Raw genomic sequence first — 23,123 nt, forward strand, 5'->3', positions numbered from 1 at the left:
TACAATGAAATGCAACAGGTCGAGACTTTGAACTCTTCCTCCAAACAAACGCCACGGGGGACGGGCAAGCGCTCCTTCGGCGCAGCAACACGTTTGCCCGGCTCCGCGCACGCCGCCCGGCGGGGACCCAGCCCGGGGCGAGCGGCGAGAAGCAGCGGGAAGCGGCCGGCGCGGAGAGGCGGGATGCAGAGAGGAGGGGCAGGATGCGGCGGGGCGGGGCTAGGCGGTGTGCGTGAGTCGGTGACAGCACCACGGACAGCTCCCGCGCCGCACCGCCCGCCTCGGGCTGACAAAAAAATACCCATTTATATGCGAATCTCACTGTAACTGCCAATAAACGGAGTGTTTGTGTTGCAATGGGAGGCACAAAAACTCCCCCGGGGGTTAGTGTGCATGATGTTGTGCAAAGACTCAGAGGAAGTAAGAGCTGCTCACTTCTTCATTCGGGTGTGTTTCACAATGTTTCTTTTTGAGATATAAGTGCCCTTGAGTCTTTCACTGAGAAGTATCATGAAAGCGACCTACTTCCTCACCTTAGCGCAAGTACGTTGGTCAGATACATGGAATCTCTAAGCTCAGTCTCTTGGGAAGTTTGTAACCATATTCCACTCCATATTGCCGTTGTCTGCTTTCCAATCCTTTGCCAATCACGCTGCCCGCTTGTTTACCTGCATCTCATCTGAAACAATTAGCACATATTATCAAAACAATGAAATTACTTTCTAATACTTCAGAACGACTCAATCATGCTACCAAAAAGCTCTCTGTTTTCAGTACCAAATGGTGCAGGCGATTTCCACCAGCAGTGAACAGAAGAATGGTAACTGGCATGGCCAAGGAAGACTGTCTATGAAAAGCTTAAGCTTGTGGTTTTATTTGCAACATATGGCATATTCCTGTAATTGAATCCACCAGCCTAGTGTAAAATTATTCTTTTTCACTCACAGTGGCTACTATTTCTATGCTTAGATAAGTAGAAAGGAGTGGACTTTCAGAGCTTCTTGATTTCACTATTACTATGGTTAAATAATTGAGCATTTATACACAGTGAGGTAATTTCCTAGAGTTCTGGGATTTTTTATTATATTGTATTTGCTTGTTTTCTTTCCTCTTTCTTTATTAATGAACTTGCTATTCAAGCACTGAGTGCCATAAAAATGAGAAAATAACAATATTTCAGACCTCTATAGTTAAAAAATAAAAAGAAACAAAAGGCAGAGTTAAATCTATATATGCTGGTATATGCACTGTACAGCGGAAACACCCAAGCAATGAATGCTTTACTTTAGCCTTAAAAGGACTGCAACCTAATTTTGACAGCAGCTGGAGTACACAGCAACACTGCAGAATCAGTTCAGTATAGATATTAAACTGATCCTTATTCTCAACTACAGGATAGCCATGCATTAGTGGTAGAAAAAGGATTCTGACAGGGCTTTAGTGCTAATGATACATCCATAAAGTAAAACAAACCAGTCCATGTCTACTGGAATTGTGTAAAAGTTTTAAGCGGGACATGTTATTTTAACAAACAAAAAGCATGAAAATCGTGTCTAAAGGAAGATAGACTTCCTAACAAGTTGTTTAATTCTCTTGTTACTACAGGACTGTGAGGTAAATAAGATAACCAAACACCAAAATATTCCTTCACACTGCTTTCAGAAGAAGCTGGTATTTCTTACAAACCTCAAGATGTAACACTGTCAAACACATGACTGACAAGGTAAGTAGTCCTTCCTGCAGTTCATAAAAACCACAGTGTGAGGCGGTAAAGAAGGTAAAAGAAGGCTGTCCTCAAAAAGACTGCTTTTGCAAATTCATTGCTTTTTCTCCTGTCCAAGAACTGAAAACCCACCCATTGGAGAAAATAAGATATTAGTTGAAAACTGCTTGTTTTGGAGCTGGAATTTCAGGCAGTGTTTTCCTTTTGCCCTGCATATGCAGTTGCTGGTGGAAGGACATTTTCACTGTCCAGTGATGGTAGCTTTAAAGAAGCTGTTACGCAGCTGAAAGTGACTTCTTCCAGTTTCAAAGTTAATCATGGAAGGGTGAGTTGTGCAATCATAAATTTAATAATTTAGGGGGGCATCATGTCTTTTGTAATTGTATTAAAAAATGTGTGCTGCAGGCATATTAAATATGGATAAGGACATTGACAAAATGCCAAATTAATAAACCCTCTCAGCAAGTAGGCAGACCTTACAAGCACTGCAGTGATACTGATTTCTACACTCAAAAGGAAAAAGGAGAAATGTTGAGAGATTCAGGAAGATAATTGTTAGTATGCATAACATGTAATCAGCTCAGTATTACTCAAAAGCAGCTTACCACAAAGGAAAACGTTACTTGCAGCAGATTTTCTTAGTTTTCACTGATTTGACTCCAGAGAATCTGAAGTTCTTCCAAAACATTATTTTACAATTAGGCCAAACAGCTCAGTATCACAATGAAATGTAATTTAGCACACATTAATGAGCTTTGGATTTTGAAAAACATGTCAATATTTTTTTTTTTCGGCAGAATAATCTTAATATACCACGCTCTGATAAAGTGGGTGCAGGTGTTATGTTATGTTACTGCTATTACTGGGGGGAATAGATGTCATTGAGTCCTTTAGGAAATCCCCAGGGATGTCTGCCAAGAAGAATGGAGTATCATAACAGGAATATTTAGAGATACAGTGGTAAGGATTTGAAAACAAAACAAAGTCATACAAATAAAAAAAACAGGCAGAAAGTTTTTAAAATCCTCAAGCTGGATGATAATATGACTGCAAGAGCAGTAGGCTTCCAGTGTCTAGAAACACCAGCTGTTCACAGGCCATTCTTACTGACTGCATCTCACAGTAGTTACGTGCTGGCTCTGGCAGTCTGCTTACTGGTAAGGTGGCCGCTTGGTGTTCTACTCCAATACTAATTGCCTTTATCAGGGAGACTTAACCTTATCAGGGGAGAATCTGGCTTTGTGAAAAAGTCTGTTTCTTCCTTGATTTCTTCTGCTTGGTCTGTCAAGAAATTGGGCTAGTTGGTTATCAGTGGGCAGAAAAAAATGTTATTGGCAGGTTTGTCACAGGTACGTTTTCTTCCAGCTAAAACCTATTAGGGAGTTATGCCTGGAGTAGGACGTTCTGTTCTTCCCTCAGCTAGGTCTCTTTCTTTGGGAGGGAGGAAGATAAACAGCACTGTTGACTTAGCCTTCCTTGTCCAGATTAAAATAAATATGCAAATTAATCAGAACAGAAAAACATGATGATTTTGGATTTCTTTCAAGTGGAAGTATAAGCACTAGGTCCAATTTAGTTGTTTCTCTTTTTAGCAGTATTGAAACTATTTGGAAGTAGATTTTCTCTATTTTACCTGGTTGTTCTCTATTTTACCTGGTTGTTCTTTATGTATTCTTTCAAACAATGTAGACACAAGCACTACAAAACACTGCATAGACACATGTCTGGCAGTTTTATGGCTATTTGCCTAGCTGTGTTTGCAATGAGTTCTCTGTGTGCACTGTTACTCTTATTGAAGGGGTAAGCGTTACAAATTCAGTGAGAGGGACCTTGAAACTTGATTCCAGGTTTGGTTACCATGTTGAAGATTCCATTGCTTCACTGGGGCTTTTTGACAAAGCATTCTCCCAAAATAGCTGAATCAGTGGCAGAGGAAGCAGTCAAACTAGAACAAATCAGTGACTTTATTATATCAGAGAAAGGTACCAGAAGCAGAAGCTGTTTTGGCTGCAAGCTACCAAAACACAAGCAGATGCTAGCAGACTCTGTAAGCTATCCTTGATTTTGTTATTTGGGATTTAGTTTTGTTCCACTAGAAAGAGTTTAGTGAATATTTCTGAGTTTTTTACTTGGCAGCTGTGCCTGTCCTACCTTTGAGTACAGAACACAGGGAGGAACTCAAGACATTTTTAAAAAGCTGACCTGCAAATAATTGTATTAAATTACTTTTGTCTTGCTTTTGAAAAGCCCATGAAGTTTTAAGAAAAAGAAAAGCATTAAGAGTTTTCTTTCCCTCTAGCCCACTCTTCTCCGTATATCATCTTCCAAATTAGTTATTAGGAATACCAATACCTTCCTAAGCTGGCTGGCAGACCACTGAGGATATGAAGAGTCTGTTTACTGTTAGTTCAGCTATTGTAAAGCCCAAGCCATGGGTCACCATGTAACACACTAAATTATCACACTATAAACCCCAAATATTTTGGTGATCTTTAGCTTGTCTATTAATGATATCAGTTCCTAGGGTTGTATTTTCAAATCTACTGCAAAAAGCTAAGATTTTACCTAATCACGTAAGCCCAGGAACTGGAACTATTAAAAAAGCAGGAAACAGGATAACGTCACTCCCCAGAATGGCCACACCAAAGCACTTAAAAATTCATCAGTGTGGTGGAGCAGTGGTTTGACTCTAGCTACAGCATTCTTTTTCCAGAGCATTCACTAAATGCTAGAAGTGTTTAGCTGAAAATAGAACAATATTTTCAATTCCTTGAGTATTTTCTTTCCAGATGTTGAACTTTCAGTTCCGTGCATCTTTGCAAGTCATGATTTAACCCATTCTGCAGGCTTCATACAGCCTTCCAAACTAAAGTAGATGTGTGCTTTGAAAAGTCATTGGAAAGTAACTTCCTTTCCAACTTTACCTGACGTCTTTTAAACATCAGAAATAAGCCTGCCCACTGGCTTTGTCTTTTGCTATTTATCATTGAAAGCCCTTTTGCAATGGCTGTAGGGCAGAAACATGGAGGTGCAGATGATATACGAGGCTTTGGTCAAACCCCACTGTTAGGCACACAGAAGCATATACTTCTTGTGCAGGGATGGGATGGTGCTTGGCACTTGGACTTCTTTACTATCATGCAGTTTTCACATACTGTAGCACATCTGACAAGACCCATTATCCAGTTAACTTGTTTACAGAGGGTTTACACAACTAAAATAAGCTTCAGTAAAATGTTGAGCGCCTATTGCATGTGCAGCAACTGTCCCTACAACATAGGCTTTGTAGAGCTCATACTTGCTGCTGAAATGCTTATGCTGGGTGAATTAGATACTGTTAAGTCTTTCCTACATTTTTAAGATGTGATGTAGTCTCTCTGTGCTCCACCTTGGATTTACTGGTGTTTCTGTCTCATGTCTTGTGACCAGAAGTATATCCTTTCTACAGTTTTGGACACAGTTAAATGTCCTGTTTTACTAGTAAGACTTTTCTGTTTGAACAGTTTCAGGGAATGCTTTGTTATGGTTAGCTCTGTAGTTGCAGCTGATAGTGAAAGCTAACATCTGCCACAGTAAAATAAGACTAATCAGGCAACCAGATCTGGTGTTGCATGTGCACAAACATTTTAATCCTCAGTGACATAGTTTTCTGCATAAGAACCTCTAAATCCAAAACCCAGTTATTAAACCACTTTCATTGTTCTTAGATGTCATAATTACCGACAAGCAAGAAGACACCATGTAGTCAGGAAAGGCCTGCCTCGATACTCTGTTTGTTTCTAAAAGCCCATGACCTTGGACTTCAGATATAGCAGGTTTATTCTTAACATGCGAACACAGATGCTTTTTGTAAACAGAATAATGAAAGAGATTTGCGTTGTAATTTATCAAAGGGTCAGTCAAATGTGAGTAGATGGAACACTACACGTGTTTTAGTATCAAATGTTTTAAGCAAAATCACTGTCTTGACAAAAAATGTTTTAAAATAATATTTATAATTTGGCAATGCTGGCATTCTTGTGGTTTAAACAATGTGTATATGATCTCATCAAATAGAATGGGATATTTTATAATATATGTATAGCTTAGGTGGCTTTAAGCAATAAAGAGACCATGTTATGTTATGATTTAGAATGGAACTGTTTCTACCTGAGGAGATCTCTGCTATCTGATTTATCCTTTTCTTTTTTTTTTTTTTCCCCATAGAATCATAGAATGGTTTGGGTTGGAAAGGACTTTAAGATCATCGAGTTCCAACCCTCCTGCCATGACAGGAACACCTTCTACTGGGCTAAGTTGCTCAACGCCCTGTGTGGTAAATCATATTAAACTTGTGTCACATCACATTTTAAACTTCTTACGTATGCAGTGTTTCCTACAAATCTTTGGTAAGGCTACTTATCAAAGAACAGTTCTGCTTACAAACGCGGGTTGAGACATCGACATCTTTATCAACAAGTATAGTCTTCTCATGGTGGAAGAGGCATTGAGACCCTGGAGATCCTATCTTCAGGGTGATAGCAGACTCCCCACTGGTTGCCATCTTAAGATAATTTCTTAAAAATAATTACCTGACTAGCCTTGTTTCTCATGTTGCTGTATTACAATATGCCTCTTCGTATTTTATTTAGCTTGGTTAGATACAGTCATTACTCGGTAGGACTGCTGCTTTTTGTAAAATTAATCCTGCCAAAACAAAACCAGCCGCAGAGTGTGCTTGAAGTGGGGAAAAAGACAACAGGTTTGGCCCTCCTCATGGGTGTGCATGTTTTTTTCTGTGAAGAAAGGCAGCTCAGGATGATTTGTGATGCTGAACAACTGGTTAGTAGCATCCTGTTTCAGGGCCGAGGTAGCTTCTGATTCCCTCACTGTTTTCCTGCAGGGGCTGAGTAGTCCGCAGAAGCAGCTGCCATGCATGGCGAGAGGATACAGCTAACCCCTGCTTCTGCTGGGCCTGCCGATGCTGCATTGCACACTGCTGTCTGTTCTGCAGCCCTTTATCACACACTGTTCTGTTTTGGTTTGTTTTTCCCTTTTCTGGGGGCAGCCTATGATGGCTGCTACCAAGCACATTTGGACCTGTGTTTGTTTTCAAGTTACATATTCACAAACGAGGCGATTGTGTAGGAAACACAGGTGTCCTGCTTTCTGTTGCCTCTGGAATGGCACTGTGCCCACCTGTCATAGCACACATGCACATTAGTTAACATTCCTGTAGTCTCAGGTACCTGTAACAACTGTGCAGTCCTCCAGAAAGCTGTATGTGTATATCTCCAGGTTTTATTTAGGAGTGGAATGTGATTGGAGATAACTTGCTTCTACTGAAAAAAAAACCCAAAAACTTTATTTACAATAAGGTAAAGCTGAGTTGCTTTTTCCTCTTTTTTTTTTTTTTTTCCATTTTTTTCCTTCAGTTACTGATTGCTGCTGTGTTCAATACATCTCTCAGACTGTGTGTAATCTTGCTATCATAGAATCATAGAATCATAGAATAGTTAGGGTTGAAATGACCTTAAGATCATCTAGTTCCAACCCCCCTGCCATGGGCAGGGGTGCCTCGCACTAGACCGTGTCACCCAAGACTCTGTCCAACCTGGCCGTGAACACTGCCAGGGATGGGGCATTTACCACTTCTTTGGGCAACCTGTTCCAGTGCCTCACCACCCTCACTGTAAGGAACTTGTTCCTTATATCTAACCTCAACTTCTCCTGCTTGAGTTTAAACCCATTCCCTTGTCCTATCACTACAGTCCCTGATGAAGAGTCCCTCTCCAGCACCCTTGTAGGCACCCTTCAGATACTGGAAGGCTGCTATGAGGTCTCCACACAGCTTCTCTTCTCCAGGCTGAACAGCCCCAACTTTCTCAGCCTGTCTTCATACGGGAGGTGCTCCAGCCCCCTTATCATCCTCGTTGCCCTCTCCTGGACTTGCTCCAACAGCTCCATGTCCTTCTTCTGTTGAGGACACCAGAACTGTACACAGTACTCCAAGTGAGGTCTCATAAGAGCAGAGTAAAGAGGCAGGATCACCTCCTTTGACCTGCTGGTCACGCTCCTTTTAATGCAGCCCAGGATACGGTTGGCTTTCTTGGCTGCAAGCGCACACTGAAACTGGCTCATGTTAAGTTTGTCATCGACCAACACCCTCAAGTCCTTCTCCACAGGGCTGCTCTGAATCTCTTCTCCGCCCAACCTGTAGCTGTGCCTGGGATTGCCCCGACCCAGGTGTAGGACCTTGTACTTGTCTTGGTTGAACTTCATGGTGCTGGCATTGGCCCACCTCTCAAGCGTGTCAAGGTCCCTCTGGATGGCATCCCTTCACTCCAGCGTATCAACCGAACCACATAACCTATGATCCTTAACATACTAATGCAGCACATCTGCTTGATCATACCTCACATGCTGGCTGCTCCCTTTAAAGTCTAACATTTTACAGCTCAGAAGCCCTACTTCTTTTACTCCCACAGTGACATTTTGTTATGTGAGATGCAGGTCCCTGTCTGACTGAATGTGGCAGCGTGACTGTGGCTTAGTGAGTGTGTTTCACTGAGACGTAGCAGGCAGCACAGCCTTGTTTTGCAGAGGCAGCCCATTAGTATCACAGCCTATGCCTGCTTGTCGTGTCTTCTTTTATCAAGTTTGCAGTAGCCCTACTGGCTGGAGTCCAAAGCAGTGGCTGTACCAAACAGAGAGGCAGAAAACCCTGGGTACAGGGATATGCCAAATGCTGCAGCTGGAGGAGTCCTGGCCTCCCAAGAGCAGGTTAGTGTTGGTTGATGGCATTTTCATGTGTCTACAGTGTGTACCAAGCACGTGATTTCATCCGCATGTGCTGGATGTAGCTTCTCCCTCCATTCAGTTGGATGGGGAGGGCTTCTGACTAGCAAAGTTTTACGTAGTTTTTGAAAACAAATTTTAAAAGACCAGAAAATGGTTGCTTAATGATCAGCACTTAGAAAGTGAAGAATCTTGTAGAATTGCTCTTTATCATCTTAACTTTGCCCTTTAGCATTTTCTGGTTGTGTGCATATCTGCATGGCACATGTTGGGTCATGACCCATGGCCATCCTAGGTTTATATGTTATTAATTAAATCTGTGGTGTTGCTTACAGGTGACAGCAAAGCAGAACACCACTACTGTGACTGCTGTGTGAAAAAGGCTTTCAACAAAAAAAATGGCTTTTTGCTTTTTTGTTTTTCCCTTCCCGCAAAAACAGTATTTTTAACAGCTTGTATTCAAGTGTCAAGAGTAAGAACTGGCACCTCCAAACACAGAGGAAGAGATTAATAAGACTACCTCAAGAAAGCAGCTCACTGTAGTGGAGAAATGGGATGTGTAGCGAATATGCCATTCATCTGTGAGTAATGCCTGCAAGCAACGAGATGTCACTTTTAATATGAGTAGCAGATGGATTGAGGTCATACCTGTGACAGATGTAACCCCTGACTGCATGGGCTGCATGAAACAGACCAGGCAGGGGCAGCACATACAAAGGTGTTTGGCACACTCCAGCCAGCAGACATGACTCCCGCTTTCGGGGTTGATGGTACACCCCTCCATGTCTGTGGGAGATTGTAAGCTGCTCTGGGGCAGAGTTAGGCTTTTCTGAAGTCTCCACACAGTTGCTGTATACTCTCGAATACCCACGTTGTGTAAGACTGACTTCATTTATTCAACAGTTCCCATTGTTTCCATGTAGTACCACAGGTTTCAAAGCCAACAGCATTTTTTCAAGAGCATTCTGCTTGATGATGACCTTTACTCTTTGCCCTCATAGCTTTTATCGGGGATGGCAAACACAGTGCCCCATCTCCCACCTGCCTCCCGCAGCCCCACTCTCTGCAGGGACACGACCGGCCTTCGGGTATTTCTCTGTGTGTGTTTAAATTTGAGTTGCGATAGCCCATAGAAAAGCTGCCAAATGCGGTGTCGGAGGCGGGTGTCCACCTCGGAGTGAATTTTAAGAGAGCTACGTCTGCCACCTAGAGGAAGCGCCGCCTCTGGATATGGACACACAGAGTTTGGATATAGACACACAGAGAACAACCTGAAATCTTGGCCTGGAGTTTGATGCCTAAGGAGGATTTGCAAAAAAACCCCAACACTCAACAATGACCGAATTCCCTTAGGAAAAACCAGTAAATGGCGCGCTGTCCCGCTACTGTTTGCAAAGCTTTTGCATATCTCTGGAAAAGAGGCTAAGAGTGCTGTACTCTTTTCTATTCCAGTAAAACGGGTAATGCCATTGCATATTTTAGTAGTCCTGATATTTGTTAGAGCTGTCTAGTTCCTAAGAGGCAGAAGGAAACCACTGAGACCTGGCAAAACCAGAATTCATCCTTTCCTCTTGCTAGAACCTTCAGTTTTAATTTGTGTCTCCTTGTTTTTTGATCCTTGTATGATTTGATGCTTCTGGCATGCATCAGCTTTAGATCAGCTGACAGAAAGTTCAGGAAATCTGTTCAGAATGAGGCCACACAGGGAGGAGCACATGGAAATGAGAGCAGTTGCTGTGAGGAATGGGAAATGTAAGATACCGGAAGAGAGTAGAAAACAGAATGAAGAGGGAAGAATGGGAATTACACATACAAGCCAGCAAATGCCAGAAAAAGGGTAGTGAAAGCAAAGACATTCACAAGGCAGATATGGTTGCCTTTTATCCCTGTGGCACCATTGGTCCTTTGCAGAGCGGCAGGTATGATAGATGTTGTTCATGTAGTTCCTTGTAGTTCGTCTTATTTTATTAAGACAGAAAACAACTGCTGGAACAGGATCACAGGCATCCAGATGATCTCCTCTTACATAAATCCTGGCTTGCATAACAGGACCTTGTTCACAGACAACTGACCTCTGAACAGGACTGATTTCAGTGAGGGCATTTAATGTGTTCTCCCAAATATCAGTTTGCAATGCTCATTTCTACCATGCCTGTCCTTTTGTGAAGTTGTTAATGCAGGAACACCTGCTAAAGCTGCATAATTCAAAGTAATAGTTGATTGTGAGAGTGTTAGCAGTTTGGGAACAAGAGTCAGAGCCTCATAACCTCATTCCCTGTTCCCCAGATCTCGCAATGCAGCAGAAAATCTGTGTCCCAGACTTGGATCCTTTCCATTCACTGTAGTTCCAGTACTGAGATTTTGGGGGATGACTAAACTCTATTTTGCATAAATATAGAGCCCCAAGTGTGGCTGAACACTCACGCCTTTAATACTTGTTCAAGTACAACCTATGCCAGCAAGGAGATGATTCTTCATGCAGTCATGTGCCCAAAGTTTCTTGTGGGTAAGACACCCTCAACTATTTGCAGGCATGAATCTTCCAGCACTGCTAGGACCTCAAAGCAGGGTTTCAGTGCAGCAGTCATTGCTCGACAGTTGAAATGGTTTCCTGGTTTCAGCTCATTTCAGCTCATTTCAGCTGGATTTTTGTGAACTGGCCTAGTTAAACAAAACTGTCTTGTCCTTGGGCCACAGGTCCAAGCTGAAGGAGCAGAGGAGAAGATCGGTCTTATTAATTAAAGCTCTACTGACTGCTTGCTCCTTGGAGACATGTACAAGCTGAAACACAGTGAAATACCCCCTGACTGTTGCTGCAAAAGGTACAGACAGTGATATGAGACCAACTTGTCATGTTTGCTAACTTTCCCCTGATTTCATTGTAGTAAAAGATGTTGAAGCCTCATTTGAAAATTTCTAAATAGAAGCTATAAATGAGTCAGTAGCTTTAAAGAACTAAAAATTTCCCTCAGAGCTTATCGTCACATTGCTTACAAAACGATTTGTAATAACAATGGATAAACAGTACAGTCTGTCCACATTTGGGAACCTTTCTTGGCTTCTCTGATAAGTGACTAATATTAGGGGATGACTAACCAGGGTCACTGTATGTGTGCCCTGACTTTTTACAGTGACCTCATTTGATGACATCAGCCTCGCACACAAGGGCCTCACAAGGAGACAGTATAGGATCCATTAACTGTTAGACACCATGGGATCTCCAAGTGTTTACTGCAAATGACAAACTAATGAACAAGCGTGAGTGGGAAGTACTTTACCCTGTAAGCACTTGCTCACTGACAGAAGCTGAGGAAGGTGCAAACACAGCTCAGATGACAAGTTGTGGCTTGCCTCCTCCTTGGTACTGCCTAACTGAAGCTTCCTCATCTGTAGAAAAGGAACAGGCAGCCTCTCCTGCTCATTTACTCTGTACTATTGAGGTGGTTGCTGTCCACCGAGGTTGGCCAAGTCTGTGGCTGATAAGTACCACCTTGTGTAACAGCAAAAAGATCTGTATCTGGGATGTTGTACAGTGGTAAGGAGCATTGCTGGGCAGTTGTGTTTGCAAAACTTCATGGCAGCACTGCACATTTCAGGACATCTCTCCACAGCATTGGCGGACAGACACAGGCATACTTGCACTGCCTTTGAGCTACCTGGCCCAGTTATCGAAGTGAGGGTAAAAGTGCTTTCAGTTGTTAAGTACTCAGCATTATGCTGCTGCAAATTCATTATTTCCTGTAACCACATCAGCTGGGTCTGAGAGCGTGTACACACCCAGGTGGTGCCTCCCTGTTGCCTCCCTGTATGCAGCACAGAGTACACTGTGTGATGAAACTCATTGGCTTTTTGTGTTGTCTGTAGAAGAGAGGTAATGTTCAGCTTCCCACTGTAGAGAAGAAGAAAAATACAGCCTCCCCAGTGTGACAAGGTGATAGATTCACTTCTTAGGTGTGAATAGAGATTAAATTCACTTTTTAGAGGATGAGGGGTGAAACATCAGTAAAGGAGTCATAAGCAGATGAGGAGGTGGCTATAACATTCTGTTTCTTCCCAGCATCTTTGGGTCAGATGCCTTTGTTGAGCCAGATTTAATATGAAAAATTAGATGGGCGCATGTGTGTGTCCTTTCTCTCTTTAGCACACAGAAGGCTTCCCACACAAGGAAATGTGGTTCTTCTACTAACCCATCATGGGTCTTGCATCAGCAGGCAGAGTTTTGAATTGAGTCACTTTGATACTAGATCTTCCGAAAGACAGGACAGTTTTGATAGGGGTCAGTTCATTTCATTAGTTCCAAGCAGACTCCTGGGGGAAGCATGGAATTTTGCAGTCTAGAGGAGGTGCCCACTGGGACCTGAGTTTGCAATTTGTTTTTATTGCGATTTGCAGTAGCAAGAGAGACAAAGCTCAGCAGAGAGGTAAACTGACATTATACTTGTTTTGAAGTCTAAGAGATGGTTGATTCCACCAAGCCAGTCTTGCTTCTGTAAGATGAGCAGGACACTGTATGGCCGTAAAAAATAAAACACTGTGCAGGAAATATTTTTTGCAAGATCAGTGCCACAATCAGCTGTGGGTCTGTGCCCATGTCAAAAGCAGAAGGTTTTCTTAGTTGAATATGCATTAAAGAAAAATGTTTACAAAAGCATGTCACAGCTTCCCTTTAGAATACATAATGTTTGACCTTTAAAAACCTCACAGGGAAACACCATAAAGAAAGCAATGTTATAAAACAGTTGTATCCATATAGATACTGTCACCTGACTTTCTATTCTGAGAAAGAAACTATTGCATACTGAAATAAAATTAAATATGGAAAAGAATGATATGGGCAAAAATGTTTACTTACCCTTGGTTTTCCTTCTCTAACAACATGGGGTGGTTTCAAAATGATTAAGCCTAAAAAAAAAAATAGAATGTGCATCAAATACCAAACTTAATACTGTACAAAGTGAATCTGTAAATTGTGACTAAAGGTGAAACATTTTAAAAATGCTTCTCATAATGAAAAGATTTATTGTAAAATATGTCTTAAATGGCTTGAACAAAATGGTCATTGTATCTGCACAAAATGGTTTTATTCAGTCTTCATTCTTGGATTTAGCCCTTGATGGGATTCAGATGCAGGAGGAGCAAAGGATTTGACAGCAGGGGAGCTGGAATCCATAACAAACACCTTTTTAATTTAAGGCAATAACAATGATGTGATTTGGCACGGGAGAGCTGAATTTGATTATTTTTTTCTGAGTGCCTGGAGCTACCATCACATGTGCTGATATTCTCATAAAAAATGTCTTTAGTGTGCAAGATGTTAAGGTCAGGTACTATACACCACAAAACTGTGTGGCAGGTTCCACCTCTAGATTTGGGAGCTCCCTTGTTGTCCAGTGATTGCACAGCATGGGGTATTGTCTTCTCTCTGGTTATATCCTACTGTGTTTCCTCATTGTTTGTTCACCTGTATATATACTCAGGCCTCCTTTAAAATCAGGTCTTGTGTACTACTCAGTACTACTCAGGAGAGTGGGACATTTGGTGGTACAGCTGGAAGGAAAGTAACTTCAAAAACTAGAAACCAGATTATAATCCAGTTAGCCCTAAAAGATCATCTGGAATAAGAAGTTTTGGTTCTTCTTTCCAGAGAAACCACTTTGGTTCACCATTGTGAAAATCTTCAGGTCCAACTTTAACCCCCTCTTTTCCACCCATTTTAGATACACTGATAGCACAGTCAGGATCGTTAGAACCTGCATCAATCAGTAAGCAGATGACTACATTGGGCTAGAAACACCTTATTCTCCCTTTGGGTTGCTCTGGAGACAAACGCTAGTTTTCTTGCAGCTTTGTCTCCCTTACTGGCTCCGGTACCCATATCAAAGAGACAGAAATTAGTACCTCTTCTTGTCTCTGTTGGCAGCTGGGCTTGCAATCACAGCTGAGCAAATACTGTGACAATCTTGTTCTGAATGATAATCTTTGGTGTATATACATGCCAAGAAAAATTACTCATGATGGTGAGTTAAACGTATCAAGGCTGCGCTCATGGACAAAGTAGAAGTGGCTGTGTCGTGCAGAATAGTGCATAGACCCCCAGTTGCTGTAAATTGTGGTGGAGATTAACACAGACCTAGGATAATAGGCCCTATTTATGGATCCAGCTTACAGTTTCCCACCTAAAGGTTTTATCAACCATCTGCTAATGCATACATTTCAGGGTGCCACAGGGTCTACACTTTAATTTCTGTGTCTATTTTGTTCATCTTATTTTTAAAATGCCATTGGCACATTTCTATGTGTCTGAAAAGGCAGCTTGAATAGAACAAAAAGAAATCTTCAAACACAATGTAGAGTGTAGGGCTTGGTCATTGTTACTTACATCATTCTGTTTGATTTTGCCATAAAAGGAGGTAACAATTAGATAATAATGAAACAAAGTCCACCACTTGCTGATTGAAGTCCAGCTCCTGCAGGCTTGTCATTAGTCTTCTGCAACCTGGTGAAAACTGCAGTTCTGTGAATTTGGAAACACTATGAGACTTCCTTTAGCAATAACACACATGCTGGAGGGAGATGTAGGTCATTCTGAGAGAGCCCACGGTGCCTGTTTCTGTGTTGCCCACCAGCTGGGTGTCATTTGGAAATGACCACTGTAAGATGGCGTGGTTATTAAGCTGCTAAATTTATGTTCTGGGGATCCTTGCTTAATTACTGTTTAGAGGACCTTGGTGCTCAAATTTCCATTTCTGAAGCTCTTCAGGTACATTACTGGAACAATATGCATCTTAAAACACACGATAGAGCCAAATGTGCCATTTGGCACATTTGAAGATTGCTGGAATAAGCTATGCATTTCTGTGCTGCTTGGATGCAGTAGGAGTTATCACACCAGTATTACTAAAGTAGTAATTTCACAGAAAAGCAGATGTATGATGTGATGCAGTTGGAGATGTTCTATTCATCCCTCTTTTCTTCAGCGGGTTTGACCACAGCTCTGATTTTCCAGATGAGTACTCTGATCACTGGGCAATGGTATATTCTTCAGTAGCTCTCTCTCAGCCCCCAGGTTCAATGACAGTGGAGCTAGCAACTCTGATACTGAAAGGAAAGGTACCATCAGGAAACGAGGAGGGCTTAGGTTCCTGCCTTGTCTTCACAAAGTGGAGCAGCTTCAGCGGGAAAGATTGAAGTGTTTCAGTCTCTTCCACTGATAACTCCAGCTCTGATTTATGAAAAGAATGTCGCATTTTTTACATGTTCTAAAGGTCTTATGTGCTTAGAGCTGTGCTTATGACTCGTAAGCTGAAACAACGAGGTGTTCGATATAAAGAAGACACCGATGTCCCATAGCTGGGATATAAACAGCATGAGGCTCAGCATATGGCAGCTTCTTAGGTACCCTAGAGCCTAAAAAATTATTTTCCAGAAAAGAAAATTTAATGCAGGTTAGGACAATAGAAAGGAACATAAAATCAACAAAGTTAAACCTGAAATGGAGATTAGCAGGAATTCCAAAGAATAAATGCTTAAAATTACAAGAAATATTAATATGGGTTTCTGATACAGCAGAAACAGAGGGACCAAAAGAGAATGACAGACTTTTTCAGCTTATTAAAAGCTTAAGAATCCTTTAAAAAAGTACAGAGCCTGTAGACTTCCTGTTTCCATTTTACAACAGTTTTTGCTGGATTACGTTGTAGGCAGATACTCGGTCTCACTATCTTCAGGTAATAGAAATATTGTGATCGGCATTTCCTACGAAATAAATAAACATTGTCAGTTTAACTGTATGTGTCAGGTAAGAAGATAGAAAGGATAGCTAAGAGATGGGATTGAGTTCTAGTTTGGCTATCCTTTATTCTGTGGGATTGAACAATTTTATCAATTTGAATTTATTCTGTTGCATGTGTTTATTCTCATTTCAGAGGAGCTGTTGGAAGGATCAACAAGGAATTTATAAGTATCTTTGCTCTTTCTTCCTCTGCTCTGAAAGATATACTTCTGGTCAGAGACAAAGGCATCCTATCTCAAGACATTGTTTCTGTAGACTTCCATGGGGCAGCAGGAAATCACAACCTTCCCTAGTTTTCTGTCTATTGCAAAGTCTCTGGATACCACTGGAGAAGTAACCAAAACATTAGCAGTTTCTGGCCAGGTTCCTGCACTTCACTGATTTGTTAGTACTTTGGCCTGTGTCATATCATAGCTGGTCACCATGCCGGTCCATCATTCCTCATGCAATTTCTTATGAAATTCTTACTACAAAATAGGAAGTAGTCTGTTATGTTACAGGGCTCTGTATGTTTCTGTTAGAAGATTTGGAGATGTTTATGGCAAACTCACCTGCTGAGATCAGATGCTCATACCTGATGGATGCTCAGGAATGGATACATAGACACCTTTAGTGCAAACAGCAGCATTCAGTGGGGTATTACATAGGTAATTTTACTGCAGAGCTCCTAGGTACACTAGCTTGGCTTGGCAGTGGTGTCATGTTAAGTGAGACATTTTAGGGCTAGTTAGTCCTTCTGTAGCATCCTTTCATGCCCTGGGTTGACCCAAATCGAGGGGCATGTATTCCAGGATTTTCCTCTATTTGGGCCATCAAATGAGAGAGAAAGGGAGAAAGAGGAGAATTTCATGTCTCCCAAACCAGTGAGGCTGGTAGAAGAAGATATGAGAAGACCCTGAGACATATGTATGGTTCTCAGAAGTGGAGCTGGATGCTTTTTCCCTGTAACCAGTGGAGTTCAAAGGGACCGAGACCATTGGTATGGTGTGTTCTCAATCCTTTTTTTTTAGAGCTTTTCCAGGAGTCTTGAGAGAGCTTTAAAGTTCAGGTATTGAAAGCTCTTGCTAGGGGTTCAACATGGGCTTCGCACAAGCTGATGTGGTCATAATTTGCCTCAGGGTCAAAATGACTAAGATTTGCACCTGAAAAAAACAAGATGACACAAGACTGATACAAAAATTAAAGAAACCAATACATAAATGGGTCAACCATTTAGACAAAAACATATTTGAATTGCAAACCTCAGCATTACTCAAAGACTTGCTTTCAGAGTTATGCAGGGGAAATTTCTTTTGTTCCCTGTTTTAAGCCTAATTGGCTGGTGAACAATGTCTATCTATTAATTTTTGCTTTCAGCTCCTGTATTAAGATTATTTATAAGAACTGTTTTGGGCAGACACCTCTGGAAGAGAGAGAAAAGTATCTTTTCGTTCAAAAGTAATTGAATGTTCTTAAGGAGCTATGGTCCCAGACACTGAGAGGTGCCCTGATACCTGTTTAGACCCTGGAGGAAAGAGCAGGAACCTTGCCGCAGAGATGCTGAAGAGGGCAGAATATATCTAACAAGTCCAAAAGAGTGGTCTTATGGTGACGGATAGAGAAACCCCTAAGGGACCAGGGAGTCTGGGTAGCCCTGAGGGTGGCTGAAGTCAGGCACAGAAACAGAGATGATGGTACCAGGAAACAATTAGTTATAAATATCTTTATATTTCTGCTGACATTAATCATTTATTTATTTTCTTTTCCCAGTTCTAAAATAAAACTGTCTTCCTGAGTTTGAAAGATTTTTTTGATTTCTCTGGGGAGCTCATTATGAGAAAAAAATCTCAGCAAGTCTGTCTCAAAGGTCTGTTGAGCCTGAGGTCCCACCACAGAAAGAAAGGGCAACTGAGGCTGGGAGACTGCATCATTTCAGGTCTCCTCCACTGAGTCAGGCATGCTGTTGCTAGAGTCTTTGCCTTCCTGTGATTATGAAAGAAAAATCAAAGTTGTTTCACAAAAGAAATCCGAATCCTCACCAGTCATTGCTAGACTAGTACTATTACATTAGTGCTCAGTCATTGCTGGATCTCAGAGCCACCTAAATCTCTAGTGAAAGCTTTGCGGAGCTAGGTACCAGGCAGAGGCAATTCACAAAAGCCAGCAAGCTGGTAAAGCACCCCTAGTAAACTCTCTGGAGAGGAAGAAGCTTCATGAAATAGAAGACCCTAAAAGGTGCCAACCAGCTGGAAAAGTGCAACTATTCAGAGTTCATGGGCACAGATTTTTCCTGGAGTTAGACAAAGAAGGAGGGTTAGGTTATACTTCCTTGGCTCTGCCTCTTTTCCCCCTTTGTCCAAATTCTCACCAGAAGTGTGAAGGATCATGGTTCAACTCTTTTCCTTCCTTCACCTGATTTTGACTGAAATTTGAAACAGCCCGCTGCCAGAAGGATGTCAGGTATTTGTCTTTCATTATTATTCCTGCTGAATGTTGTCTGTTCTGTCCAAGATGTGGAGAATCTTGAGACTATCCTGACCAGACCTACGCTCCTACTTCTGCTTCTGATACTATGTCATATTTGTGCTTCTCCAGAGAAAGGGTGAAGAACTGGAAAGCATTGCTTGGCTTCTCTGTTTTTCTCTTCCCTTAACACTGCTGTGAAATTAATGTTTCAATAATAAATATTGACTAACATCTTTATTTAACCTGCAATTTTGTTTTCTGGTATAAATATCCACAGTTTGCAAGTCTCCGGTGCAAGCTTAGCAATTGCTTGGGAATAAGACAAAACTTCTTCCCTTCTCCAGTGCCACAGCAATAGCAGTCATATGACTGTAGGAGGGAATTCTTGAAATATGCCCTATTACATGTGATAAAATGTAAGTACCACGAAAGAACTAACTTTCTCCCTCTTATGGAATATGCTGTTTCTGAGTCTTTTGGGAACTTTCAGAATATTAAGTATACAACCTACTTCATAAGGGCATCTAAAGCTTCATTCTAGCTAACCTGCTTTTTGTGTCCCCTGTTTTGGAAAGATGAGGATCAAAAGCTTTGCTGACAACATAATATCAGAAGGGAGGAAATATTATGTGCCTATAACAACCACACTTTCAAAACCAGAATCACTCCCGAGTCAGTGGCCTCCCTAAAATATGCTTCCCTAAATGACTTGAGTAGAGCTGCAGAGTTCAACAGCAACAGAAACAAGAACTCGTGGATTCTGTAAGCCTGCAGTGTCGGTCTGTGTTGCCTGATGAGAGGACTGCTCTGTTAGTTAGTTAGAAAAACTAACAGAGTTAGTCTTTTTATTTGTCTTCTTTCTTCTGTAAGAAAAACAGATTAAACATTTCTCATTTGTTTGCTTTCTGGGTATGTCTGCCACTGGATCAGTTTGCCTTTCTCCGTCATTTCCAAGACTTAAGAATAACATATTGCTTTTAGTGATCTTTGCAAAACTATGATTTCTGCCAGCTAAATGAATGTATTTAAAAATTCATAGCAGGTGTACATATTTACCACCCCTCTTCTTGCACAGCAAAGCATGTAAAGAGGAGTTGCAGAGGTGCATTTATTTGATTTGCTCTTTAAAACATTAAATTGAAGAATTGCCTATTTTACTCATCCAGATCTCAGTTAAGGTATATGCACTGCACAGACAGCAGCCAGATGACCATTCTCTTTTACGCTTCAGCCATTCCTTTCTCTTTCTGAACTGTGCCCTTCACATAGCACCGTCAACCTGGGACAAATCTGCAGTGCTGTTACTCCTTCTTCAGCAAGCTCTTTCTGTGGATACTTTTCCAAAGCAGAACATACTGAGTACAATGTGCATGCTACTCTTGGCAGACAACTGTAAAAATATCATTGCTTATCACAATAACCACTTGCCTTCTATCCGTCAGTCAAGGTGATGTATTTGTAATTCAAGGGTTGCATGTGCCCAGCCTCCCAGTCAGGAGGTCAGTTTAGGGAGATGTCATGATTTTGCACCTCCTATTTGAGGAGCTATGTAATCACACATGTTGTTAGGAGTAACTGGGCAGTTATGGGTAGAAAGGGAGGATGTGAGAAACAGAGGCCTGGAAACATGGTGAGAGCACAGACAGTGAAGGCAGAGAGGCTGCTTTTTCTGATGTTCATTTACTCTATGTAAGCAAGCATGACAGTTAGTCTTAGATCTCTGCCAGTTTACTAAAGCTCTTTAAACTTCCACCTTCGGGTTGCAAAATAAAAGGCTGTCCTCACGTCCTGTCTCCAGAAGCCAAATTGGCTGAGCTCTGGGCTACTATCCTTCTATTTGGAAATCCCCAACACACCCAATTTTATGTCAGAGTAGCAGAATTAGAGTACTCCTGATTCTAGTCTATCCATCCTTTGCACTTGTTATTATTGTTTTATCTCTTTTCTTCTGTCCTTGTAGAGACTGTGCTGGAGAGCTTGCCATTCTGGCAGACCTGAACTGGAACACATCCTTGAAAGACTGTAGGGTGCTGGCTTGGAGCTTCACCATTAACATTACTCATGTAAATAGGCTCAAAACCACATCAGAGTGATGTGCTGGAGTACAGACATGACTTTTTATGGGGCAAAAAGATGAATCCCTTAAAATCTGGATAGTGCTCAAGGAAGAGCGCATGACCTAACTGGTGTTCTTCTAAGGAAACATGCAGAGACTAGCAGAAACAGTTTACCAGAAGCATCAGCTCTGTCTGAGCTTGAGACATAGGGCTATTTCTGTCAGCAGACAAGCCTGCATTTTCACTGCTGAGGGTGGCAGCCCATGAAACTGGGAGGTGGCTTTGTCTGTGTAAGGTGTGTCCTTTGAGGCAGTTAAAATACATCCAGAGCAATACACATGTTCTGCCCACTGTTTTGCTGTAAACGTATTTAAAAGCTCTCCATGTTTCCTCCTTTTGGTCAGTACACCCTGCTTTAGCTCTCAAAAAAAGCTTCTCATCTTGGGACTTTGCAGTTGCCTTGATCTCTCAGTTTTGACCAGACTGGGGTTTTACAGGTAGTTGCCTGGATAAGTTTACTTCCTTGGCAAGATTATCTTCATTTGGTAAATATTACAGCTTCTGGTAACCTTGGAAAATTAATGAGTTTGAGGCTTAGCAGGGGACACAGAAACAAAGATAGACACAGCACGCAACAATGACAATGATTTTCCTGTTTACACTGAACACACTGAACGCAGTTTCTGAAAAAGGCTGAGGAACATAGTAAGAGATTCTGTGTCTCAAAATTTAGGTCTGAACTGTATTAGAAACCTCACGAGGGAACTAATCAAACACAGTCTGCTCCTTTGGTTGTGTTCGCTGTGCACCTACTGTTATAAAATGGGATTCAGAGTTTGGAGTTTTTCCTCTGCCCACCAGGCTGCAATCATCCAGTGTATGAGTCAAACACTACTTTTTATTACTCCTTTACCAGAACGCAAACATGAAGTCTGAAAGAGATGTACCAGAGAATTGTGGAGTTTGGAAGGGACCTTGGAGGTCTCTAGTCCAATCTATTGGCCTATCAGGCCATTCTGTCCTGAGCTGCACCATAAGGCACGCAGCCCTGTCTCCTGCCATTTGTGGCTGGGCTCCCTTGGTGAACCCCAGGACTGACTTGTTACCTTACCTTGTCTGGGGCTGCAGTTGGTCACTGTCACCAACCTGACACTGGTGTGGTGGCAGCACTGTCTGTGCTGGGGGCACCTTGTTTGTGCCCACCATGGAGCAGCCTCATTCTTCCTGCGCTCTCTAGTCCACCAACATTTATGAGGGGGTTACTGAGAAGAGACACAATTGCTCCTAAAGCAGCAAAGAGCAGGTGGGTGAGAGACAATGGTCACAGACTGAAATAGGAGATGCTCAGCCTGATGATAGGAAAAGACAGCCCAGCAGTGCAGCAGAGGCCCAGAGAGGTTGTGCCATCTCCATCTTTGGAGTATTGCCAGCACCTTCCAACCCAAGCCATTCTATGATTCTATGATTCTATGACTCTATGATTCTGTGACTCTATGACTCTATGATTCTGTGATAAAAAGCCCCAATCAACCTGGTCTGACTCCATGGCTGAGCCTGCTCTGGGGGTTGGACTGGAGTCCTCCCAGGGTCTCTGGTAGGCTGTGTGGGTCTGTGGTCCTCAGTCATGTAGTCAGGGAATCTTGAGATGCCCTGCTGTGCTTCAGTGAGGAATGGGAGCATTTGCATGTTCCTGCTGAGGAAGTCAGTTCCCTGCAGTAATGAAAACTATGCTGTGGTCTCAGATGTTGGCCTTAAAACTAGCCCTGCTTGTGGTGGTGAGGGACTGCCTATCTAATGTGGACCAGCAGCTGCAAGTTGAAATGCACCTGAAATACAGCGCTTGAGTTATTTGGTAAGAGCAACAGAATTACTTGCCTGAAATCGTGGGAGCATGATGCCTACTGCACTTTAATTCTGTGGGGGTTTTTTTGCCTGTGCTCTCATGGTCATTTTTTGCAAGCAGTTTGGTCACAAAGTCCTGTGAGCTGGAATACAAAGTCAGTTCTTTTTGTAAAGTGATCTGGTAGAAGCAGGCATTTGCAAAACATACAAAACTGTATTTTAGCTTTTCAAGGTTTGGCACAACTGAACTAGTGACAGGAAACCTCAAGCACTATATTACTAAGCAATAAATAGCAAGTGACTTTCAGTAATTCCTGGAACTCATTCACAGTATTACTACATGACATTTCTCAGTAATTTTGTGAAGGTATTTCCATCCGGCTGGCTTAAATTCTTCGTACTGGTTAAATCTGAAAAACAGAACTGTTTACTGGAAGCAAATTTGAACACAGACAAAGGAAATGGAATAGTATGGGCCTGAGCATCA

This window comes from Strigops habroptila, chromosome Z (assembly GCF_004027225.2).
Source record: "Strigops habroptila isolate Jane chromosome Z, bStrHab1.2.pri, whole genome shotgun sequence".
NCBI classification, from domain to species: domain Eukaryota; kingdom Metazoa; phylum Chordata; class Aves; order Psittaciformes; family Psittacidae; genus Strigops; species Strigops habroptila.